The sequence below is a fragment of the Neomonachus schauinslandi genome, chromosome 6, assembly GCF_002201575.2.
Source record: "Neomonachus schauinslandi chromosome 6, ASM220157v2, whole genome shotgun sequence".
NCBI classification, from domain to species: Eukaryota; Metazoa; Chordata; class Mammalia; order Carnivora; family Phocidae; genus Neomonachus; species Neomonachus schauinslandi.
Window position 1 is genome coordinate 78,718,486 of NC_058408.1, and position 10,212 is coordinate 78,728,697.

At 37.6% G+C, this 10,212-nt stretch overlaps 1 pseudogene; it reads left to right on the top strand.

The window, feature by feature from the left end:
* Positions 1–2,470: 2,470 nt before the first annotated feature.
* Positions 2,471–4,263, top strand: LOC110585994 (annotated as a pseudogene).
* The last annotated feature ends 5,949 nt before the right edge of the window (positions 4,264–10,212 follow it).

Below are 10,212 nucleotides of genomic sequence, written 5' to 3' on the forward strand. Positions count from 1 at the left end.
TCTTTTTGTCTTTTAGAAGAAGTGCCTCCCAAAATTTTAAAGAAAGAAAAACTTATATATGTACAAAAATAAGGGTTGATATGATGAAGGGATGGAATATGAGTGTAAAGATGGAAATTATAAAAAATTTTATAAAAGGAATTGATAAGAAGTTGTTTGAAAAAAGAAAGAAGAGGATTTAAAAAAAGAAAAAAGAAAAAAACAGGAGAGAATGTGATCAGGCAGGGGAGTAGAAAAAACCATATACTAGAGATTTAGGGTATATTTTAATCTGTTAGAAGAAACTATCTCAAAATTTTAAAGAGTGAACAACTTATATATATATGCCAAAAATACGGGTAACTACTATGAAGGGATAGAATATGACTCTAAAAATGAAAAATAAAAATGTTTTTTTAAAAAAAGGGATTGATAAGATGTTGGTTGAAAAAGGGGAAAAAAATTCAAAAAAAAGGAATAAAAAAGAAAAAAAGACAGTTAAAAAAAATTAACTTTGAAAGACTAAAGAATCATGGTAAAAAAGCCATGAATTCTATGTGCAGTAGTCCCCTAGCGCTGGAGTTCTGCCGTTCTCATTGATTGGTAAACTCGGTCTTGGCTCGCTGTTCTCGCTGATCTTCTGGGTAGGGCCTGTTGCCGTGGTTTCCAAATGTCTTTGCCGGAGGCAGAATTGCCCCGCCCTTGCCCCCTCCCGGCTAAGTAATCTGCTCGGGTTTGCTCTCCGGGGCTTTTGTTCCCTGCAAGCTTTCCGTACAGCTTTGGAGGCGGAGAGTGAAAATGGCGGTCTCCCAATCTCTGCCCCGGAGGAGCTGAGAACTCGGGGCCCCGCTCCTCAGTGAGCCCCCAGAGAAAAGCCGTCCGTCACTCCCGTCTCCCCGGTCTCCGACCGCACTCCGTGCTCACCCGGCCTGTGACCACGCGTTTCTGTCTCTGGCACCCGACCCCGGGTGGAGTCTCCAAACCCAGCAGATCCCTGCGGTGCACTCCCGCGTGGATCCTCCCGGGGGAGGAAGGTGAGTCTCCCCGGATCTGCCGCTTGTTGGGTCCCTGCTGGAGGAGAAGGGGCCCGACTGTGCCGCGGATCACGGTTTATGGCAACCCCGAGCTGAGAGCCCGCGCCTGGGCTCCGCCTCTGCAGCCGGCTTCCCTGCTCTGATACCTGGGAGCTCTGCCACCCTCAGGCACCCCCGGTCTTTCTGTGACCCCGAGGGTCCTGAGACCACACTGTCCCAGAGGGTTCCACCCCCCGCTTAGCCACCAGAGTGACATCCCTCAGCGGAGCAGACTTTTAAAAGTTCTGATTTTGTGCTCTGTGGTTCTATCACTTGCCAGAAGCGGCCGATGGAGGCCCCTCCCCCGCCGTCTATCCTCCCGAATATCGCCTCGGATTCACTTCTCCGCACGTCCTACCGTCCAGAAAGTGGTCGCTTTTGTGATGAGAGAGTTGTTGCTATTCTTTTCTTCGATCTCCTGTTGAGTTTGTAGATGTTCAGAATGGTTTGATCCCTATCCAGCTGAATTCCTGAGAGGAGACGAAATCCAGGTCTCCTACTCCTCCGCCATCTTGCTTCGCCCCCCCCAATTCCTTTTTATCTGGGAGTTTTTATCATGAATGGCTTAAATTTTGTCAAGTGCTTTTATTCCACCAATTGATATGATCATGTTTTCTCTGATTGAGGTTGTTAATATGGTGGATTGCATTGTTTGATTATCAAATATTGGTCAAGCATTGCTTCTCAGAGATGAATCCTACTTAGGCTTATAATTCTTTTTATGTATTTCCACACTTAATTTGATAATACTTTGTTAAGGATTTTGCATCTGTATCACTAGGGATATTTTTCTGTAATTTTGTTTCTTTGTTTCTTTCTTTCCTGATATTGGTAGTTTATGTCTTTACTCATTTCTTTGTCAGTAGTGCTAGAAGCTTGACAATTTTTTGATATTTTCAAAGAACCAGAAAATACATTCTTTTAAATTGCACATAGAAAATTCACTAATAGACCATATTCTGGATCAGAACAAAAATCTCAACAATTTTAAAATCAAACGAAGTTTGTTTTCTGGCCACAACAGGATCAATAACAGATATTTGGAAAATACCAACATATTTGGAAGTTAAACAGCATGCCTTAAAATAACCAATGGGTTAGAGAAGAAAAGCTTGTAGAAACTAAAAAAAATAAAATAAAAAAATCTGAAGTTAATGAGAAATGAAAACTGAGTGTGGTAGAATGTAACTACAGAAGTGCTTAGATGGAAATTTAAAGTGATGTTTATGTTAGAATGGAAGTAAGATCTCACCTAATGATCTTAACCTGTACTTTAAGAAGTTAGCAAAACAATAGCCAGTTTAAACCAAAGCTAGCAGGAAAAAGAAAATAAAAAGCAAAAGTCAAGGAAATCAAGGCTGGAGCGGCAGTCCTAAGGCTGGAGAGGCAGTCCTAAGGCTGGAGAGTGGGGAGGGGGGATGGTTGTGGGGAGTGGGACCTTACAGCTAGGAAAGTCAGCTCCGGACACGAAGCTGCCTCAGAGCCAGGATCCCAGCCAAAGAGGGGTCAGCACCAGCTAGTCCCTGTTGGGTACTGTCTTCAATATCAAGCCCCAGGACAACTGCCTGCACGTGTTCGCCAAGCGCTGGGGGGTCCTTTTGGAGTTTCTGAGTTCACTGCCTCAGAAGGATTTCAAATTGCACAGGAAAAAGCCTCGAGATAGGATTCTGCTAGAGCATGCATTCTCTACGTTGCCTGGGCCCCACCCCCTGCTCCTGGGATGCACCCTGGGATTCCTTGTGCAGAGTGGCTGATTTTGTGAAAGTTGCTTACCCAAAGCAGATGAACCTTGCTCGTGTATTGGTACCAGGGGAGAAAAGTTAAACACAAATGTAGAATTATATCAAAGTTTGTGAAAATTACCAGCTGATTAAAAGACTTGTGGATTCCTTTAATCCAGAAACCAACTGAGTGGTTGAACTGATTATGTTTGACTTTAAAATCAGAGGAATCCATCTAGACAAAGAAAAGCATTAAAGAGCAGTGGATCTTACTGTTAAAATCTTGGATTTGAGTAGAGCATTTTTATGGGGAATAATTTTTCCAAGGTTGATAAGCATTTCTTATCAGAACACTTTTGCCTAACTTTATATTTGATGGAGATCCTGTAATAATTGATAGTCTACATGCAGAAACACCAGATGCTTTGTGCAAGAAGCTGCTTGCACAATTTTTCTTTATCCCAATGCTAGCCAATTGAAAAATTCAGAAAAGCTGCTCAGCAGCAGAAAACTTATAACAAAGTTAGTGGGATATTTTCCATTCTCTCACAGGGCTCCCCAAAGAACACTAGCTAAAAATTCAGACTGTCATGTAATTCCTTGAGGAACTATTTGACAAATTATCTGGCAGAACTATTAGAGATTTTTAGGAGATATGAGGAATAAAAGTGAAACGTAATCTTCAAAATTCTGAATGAATGCCTTAGGATCCCCCTCCATTCGGTGGTATGATTCATGCAAAGAGGTAGAATATTGAGCCCTGTTTATATTGATGTGTTTCTCCCTGAAAGCATGGATGGAAGAAGGTCTGAATATTTTTTTAACTAATTGCTGGGGATTTCATTGTCTGCAGAGCTGCCTGGAAAATGAGGTATGGTGTGAAGATGTTAGAATATTGGCTGTGGTTCACGAATCCGAAGGATTGCCGGGGTGCATTTACTGCAAACGGACAAACCACACCAAGATTGTCATTTTACAGTCTGTGGAAGTAGACTGAAAGAAAGAGACTGTTAACTCCATTGTAGTTCTTATACTGTATCTTCCCCATTCCTCAGGGAGTTCACCAACTTTATTAACTCCTGGAATGATGGAAAATGTTCCCTCTGAAATGGTACATACCATTCATTCTGTGCTAGGATATACTCATTACCAACATGTCAATGGGACCAGAATGCCCCACTGATTTTGCTAAGTTTCCTTCTATGCTGATGAAGTATTTTTCAAATGACTATCAAGTGGTTAACCGATTTGCCAGACATTATCAAACTGGGCAGCCACTGCTCAAAAATATGATGTCTCAACTTTGTGCTGCCACTCATATGCAGCTTCAGGTTTTTTATGCCACTCTGGATCTGGTCTATCATGGGAAGCATCCTCTGATGAGGTCAACCCCAGCCAGCCCCAAGGAAACACAGCATAAAGTTTATAACTTACCATACATGGTAAATACTGGTTCTATGCAATTAAATTCCATCCTGTGTCTTTCTTGATTTTAGAATGTCATATAGGTGAAACACATCTTTATAATTATCCAAGCTTGGAAATAACTCCATTTTACACATAAACAGAAAACATTTGTGCATAGCTTAATGTACTCTGAACTTTCCAAGAATGCAAACACCATGCAAATTGAGAGAAAAGTATAATTCATTTCATTTGAACTTTATTGAGAAGTATTTGCCACTTGGAAAAATGATCTGATGCCACGAATGTTGTTGATTCTGGAATAAAATGTGTCTGTGTAATAGCATATTTATAGCTGTTGCATTTACAGTAATATGTTGTATAAGTACAAGCCTCTGTGATCTTCGTTATCATTCCTTGTGTAGTCTTGTCTAGCATTTACATATTGAAAACACAATCCTTTTTATAAGTTTTTTTCCTTTTTCTTTTATGCCATAATTGGACATAATGTTGATTTCCCTAAAATTATATATATATATGTAAGTTTTATTCTGTAAACATTTTCTTTTAGTCTAAGGAGCATTAAATGTGACAGAGTTGAGAACAACCCAGTATTGCACAACTTGTAAGTCATCCTGGAGCTACTTAATATTTCTCTTCAGTGTATACACGTGACACAGTTACAATTATGCCAAATTTTATTCTCCTATTTTAGTTTCTTATGCTTTTAAAATCTGTCTCCAGCTTTGTTGAGGTGTAACTGACAAATACAATTGTAAGTTATTTAAACTATACCACATGATGATTTGATACATGCTTATACTGTGGAAAGATCCCCCTATCAAGTTAATTAACACATCTATCACTTCACATATTTACTTTTTTCTTTGTTAAGAACATTTGAGTTCGACTCTCTTAGCAAATTTCAATTATAAAATACAGCATTCCCAACAATAGTGTCTATGGTACACGTTAGATCTTCAGAACTCATTTATCTTATAACTGAAAGGTGGTACTCTTTTATCTTTTATTTTAGTTATTAATTTGAAATGGCTTCCACCCAGATCAAACACTTATCTGTCATATTTAACCATAAAAATGGTAAGTAGCAAGAAGAGCACAACTTTTCCAAAGGAATTAAGCCACACATTTCAAATACTTAAGATTTATAATTCACATGAACTTCCTTAAGGATCACAGAGTATTTCATGTCTTAAACTTACTACAAAAGTTATGTGAGCCTTGTAATAAAAGAAAAAAAATTTAAAAAGGAAAATAGGGAAAAAAGACTTGTGTCAAAGAAATCAAGTAGATTAATAATTGATCTAGTAAACATAGTGATATGAATCATAGAGAAACACCTAAGGAAAATTCAAACTTTCTAGTATGAAATAAGAATCCTTCTTTCCAATCTTTTTTACTACTTTTTATGGACTGAATTGCATTTCCCCCAGAATTCATATGTTGAAGTCCTAACCCCACAATGTGACTATATTTGGAGATAGTGCCTTTAAGAAGGTAAAGTTAAATGAGATCATAAGGATGGGGTCCTACTCCCTTAAGACTGGTACCTTTATAAGAAAAGGCAGAGGCTCTTAAGATCTTTTTCTCAGCACACACAAAGACCATGTGAGAAAATAGCAGGAAGACAGCTGTCTGCAAGTCAGGAAGAGAGTCTTCACTGGAAAATGAATTTTCCAGCAACTGGATTTTGAACTTCTGGCCTCCAGAATTGTGAGAAAATAAATTTTATTTTATTTTATTTTATTTTATTTATTTTACTTTATTATTTTATTTTTAGAGAGAGAGAGAGAGCATGTGCACATGAGCAGTGGGCGGGGGGGATGGGAGAGACAATCTCAGGCAGGCTCCCTATTCAATGTAGAGCCTGATGCAGAGCTCCATCTCATGACCCTCAGATCATGACCTGAGCCACAATCAAGAGTCAGATGCTTAACCAACCAAGCCACCCAGGTGCGCCGAGAAAATAAATTTCTGTTGTTTAAGCCCCCCAGTTGGTGGTATTTTGTTATGGTAGCAACACAATACCTATTGACCCCACTAGCCATTTTTAGCTCCCAGAACAGATGTCCCTTTGAGTTCATCATATATTCCCAGATGTATTTTGTATGTTGGGTATTGTTTTGGTTGCTAGAGATATAGCAGTGTACTAGATACATAAAAATTCCAACCTCATAGAACATATCTAGTAGGAAAGAGAAAAGTAAATAAGTTAATAATTTCATAATGTAATATTAATTAAATGCTAGGACAATGATGATAAAGAATAAGGAGGACCATAATGGTAGGCATGGCTATTATAAAGAATCAAAGAGTTATTTCTGAGGAGAAGGCAGCTGGACAGAAACATGAATAAAATGAGTGAAGGGTCATATGACAGTGGAGTGATAGCAGACCAATAGCAGATTCAAAAATCTCGAGGTGAAAATGTGCTTGGGACCTTTAAAGAATCACCCAAAGGCTGGAGTCTTCAGTTCTGTGAGCAGGTGAGAGAAACAAGATAGACAACAGGGAGAATATGAGGCTTTGGTAGGAACTTTGGAGAGAGTATGGGGAAAGGGTGTGCCTGTCTTATAAGGTTATTTGGGCAACAGCTGGAATAATTAAATTTAAGAGGGACAAGAGGGGAATGAGGGAAAACAACCAGGGTATTATTAATAAGAAACAGTCTCCCTGCGTTTTTTCATTTTTAATTCTTCAACGATGGCCAATGGGGTTTAGCCCCTCAGAGGCTGCAGTTGAGGAAGAAGAAAAAAAGAAGAAGACAGTGAGACAGCATGAATTAATCCCCAAGTTAATATACACTGGTTTCAGCAAGTCAGATAAAGACAGTTGTTCCATAAACAAATTTACTCCAATCAACCAAAGATTTAGTGAGGCCAGCATTAAGACTTAGATGAAATTAAATTCTTGTTCTAGTAAGAAATTGTGATTCTGAATTCAGTATTGCACATGTGCACTTTAAAAATATAGATGCATATTTTAATAGGTTTGGGCTGTTCATGAAAAAAAACCAGTTATATAAAGTTATTAACAATTATTTCAGTCATATGAAATACAATCAACTGAGTTATGCCTAACATCAAGGAAGAAATTCCATCTTGAAAAGAAGTGAAATAGAATCCTGTTTGTCAAACAACTAGAAAGAAATATTATCTTTGATACACCATATGGTAAACATTAAGTTTTTATGTGTGTCTGAGTTTAGGAGAATTTCTTTCATGTACTGAAAAAAAAAATTTAGCAATCATGTTACCTAGAATACACACTTTTAAAATAAATGTTAGGAAATGTCATGAATTACAGTCATTTTTAAGCCTTTATTATATTAAGTGATTAAACAATTAAATGTCTAAATGACACAATAATGCCCATATTTCCAAAACCAAGTTCATTGCCAATCCCTAAAAAAGTGCTTCATTAATTGTCCTTTATAGCTCATATTTTTTCCAGGCTGAAGATGAGAGATAAAATACTTTATTAATAAAATAATCAATATTTTTTCTGGCTTTGCTCGTATCTACCAAATTTCCTGAATTTTCAAACTGTGCAATCAATCTTCTAAGTGTTGTACACATATACTACCATAAGCAATGTGGGTTTTTTTTTTTCCTATCAACAATGATCACATGGATCTCTGCTGTTTCTGCTGCAAAATTTCTCTTTCGTTATCCAATAGGTTTCAAAATGTCTGCATTGGAAATTACTGCCCATCAAAACTTTATGAGACTTTAATCCATGGTCCCTCAATGTTCTCAGTACCTAAAGCCCCATCTTAAAGACACTGGTGTTTGGACCCCTCCCTCCCTTTTTTCTTCCAGAGGCATCCTCTGGGGGAAACTGTGCTAGTGGATTCAACAAATAATATGCACTATGTTGTATCCAAATGTAAGCCATATCCCCCGATGTTTAAACATGAACGTTCTGCCAAGTTTATACACACCAGCTCTCTGTTAGAATGAATTTCTTATCATGAAAATTCTTAGTCTTCAAATCTCTGAATGAATCAAAATGATTAAAATTTAACTCTGAATGAGTCAGCGTGATTGAATCTCAAACATCCATATCATCCCAAATTGAGAGTTCAGGTCACTGAGGTACCAAAGCCCCATGAGTGAGTGGCTTAGGGTTGCAGAATAGGACAAAATCCTGACCAATAAGACATGAAAGGACATTGAAGGAGGGGCTTCTGGAAAAGTTTACTTATTCCTAAAATGAAACAATATGACAAATAGTTCATTTACTTTGAATTTTTCATATGTTAATATAATTCCTAGAACTGCTGCAACCATCTGGGATCACAAAGGCACCCCTTGTTACCCCCTGGAGGTGGCAGGGAGGAGAAGTAGAAAGTACCCTTGACAGTAATGATCAAGCTGGATTCTGAAGTTCACAGCTAGTAATACTCCTAGCTCTCCCCATGCTGTCATGAAATGGTAACATACAATTGCATGAAATTAATAAGTGAAGCAGGTAATTTATCTTAAAAAAAAGCTGCTTTCATTTATGAATATTTATTGGAGAGTCATTAAATGAGCATCAACTCTATGTTACAACAGTTCATCTCAAAGAGCTCTGGGTGTGGTTGAATGCATGTGTGGCAGAATATGTACATTCAAGAAACTCCACAGCTAAGAAACTAAGGATTTTGTCAAATCTAATGAACATTGCCTGTTAAAGACACGTCTAGTTAAGATTGAAGAAAATTATACTATAAATGTATTTTCCTCCACAGATGGAAAAAGTCTAATATTTGATATACGTTATTTATCTCTCCGTCTCCCATGTTGGTTTCTGACAATTCCTAGAGTTGGAATCTGTTTCCTTATTCTTTGTATTTCTAGCAGTTTCCTAACACCTGATCCACAGTAGGCTTTAACAGATACATGCACAAACAACAAAACATAGCTACTACAACTTAACACTTTAATTGGAGGTAAAAATGGATTATTGCTATTTATCTATTATTAGGAGGTTTATGGGGTTGGGATGAAGTATAAATTATATTCCGTTCGAAATTTTAAAAAGTTCATATTTTCATTGTCATTTTTTTGTAGAAATACATCTAAAAATGAAGGAGCTTTCTTATTTGCAACAAATTATCATTTTATGCCCTTCTTATATTGCCATTGTGTTATGCTTGTTTAAACCTACATTAGAGGGGTGCCTGGGTGGCTCAGTCAGTTAAGTGACCAACTCTTGATTTTGGCTCAGGTGATGATCTCAGGGACGTGGGATGGAGCCCCACGTTGGGCTCCACGCTCAACATGGAGTCTGCTTGAGATTCTCTCTCTCCCTCTCCCCCTGCTCCACACCTCCCCTCTCAAATAAATAAATATTTTTTAAAAACCCTACATTAGATTGATAAAATTAATCATCCTATGTTTTTATTTCCTAAAATAAGTTTACCACAAATTTAATAATACATATATCAATATCAATATTTTGTTTTTGCAAATCAATACACGGTTGAGATGTTTTTTAATTATGCAGATGATGGCGATTTGTAAATTTCAATTAGTAAAGAAATAATTAGTAAGCTCGGTGTCGGATGTCCCTTGATAGTTAAATCAGATTTCAGTGGTAATATCCTACCTGGCATCTATGCAGAGATTCTTGGCATTGATGTAAAAATCTGCCATGGCAATCTAGACATGCTTCCTTTGTGTTCTCTGAAAATTGGCTCTGTTCTTATTTTCTGCCATCAACCCAGTGAGAAATTCAGAGAAATTGCCAGATGGCTCATCCTGTGAAGAACTTTATGTAATCAGGAAGAATTTTGAAATAAAGCAAGGCTTGGCAGAAACCAGTTAGCAGAACTCATCATTATTGCTGTTGTTTAAAGATCTATTGTCCTGTTCTCAGGGCAAAAATGCAATAGCTAGAAACTCAGACTTCCACAGAGGGAGCTACCATAAATTCATTTTCCTTATAGGAAACTTTACTAATTACCCTATATAAAATCTTTCAGATTACCTCTATGTTCAATACTTGATTTATTTATGAGGAGAATT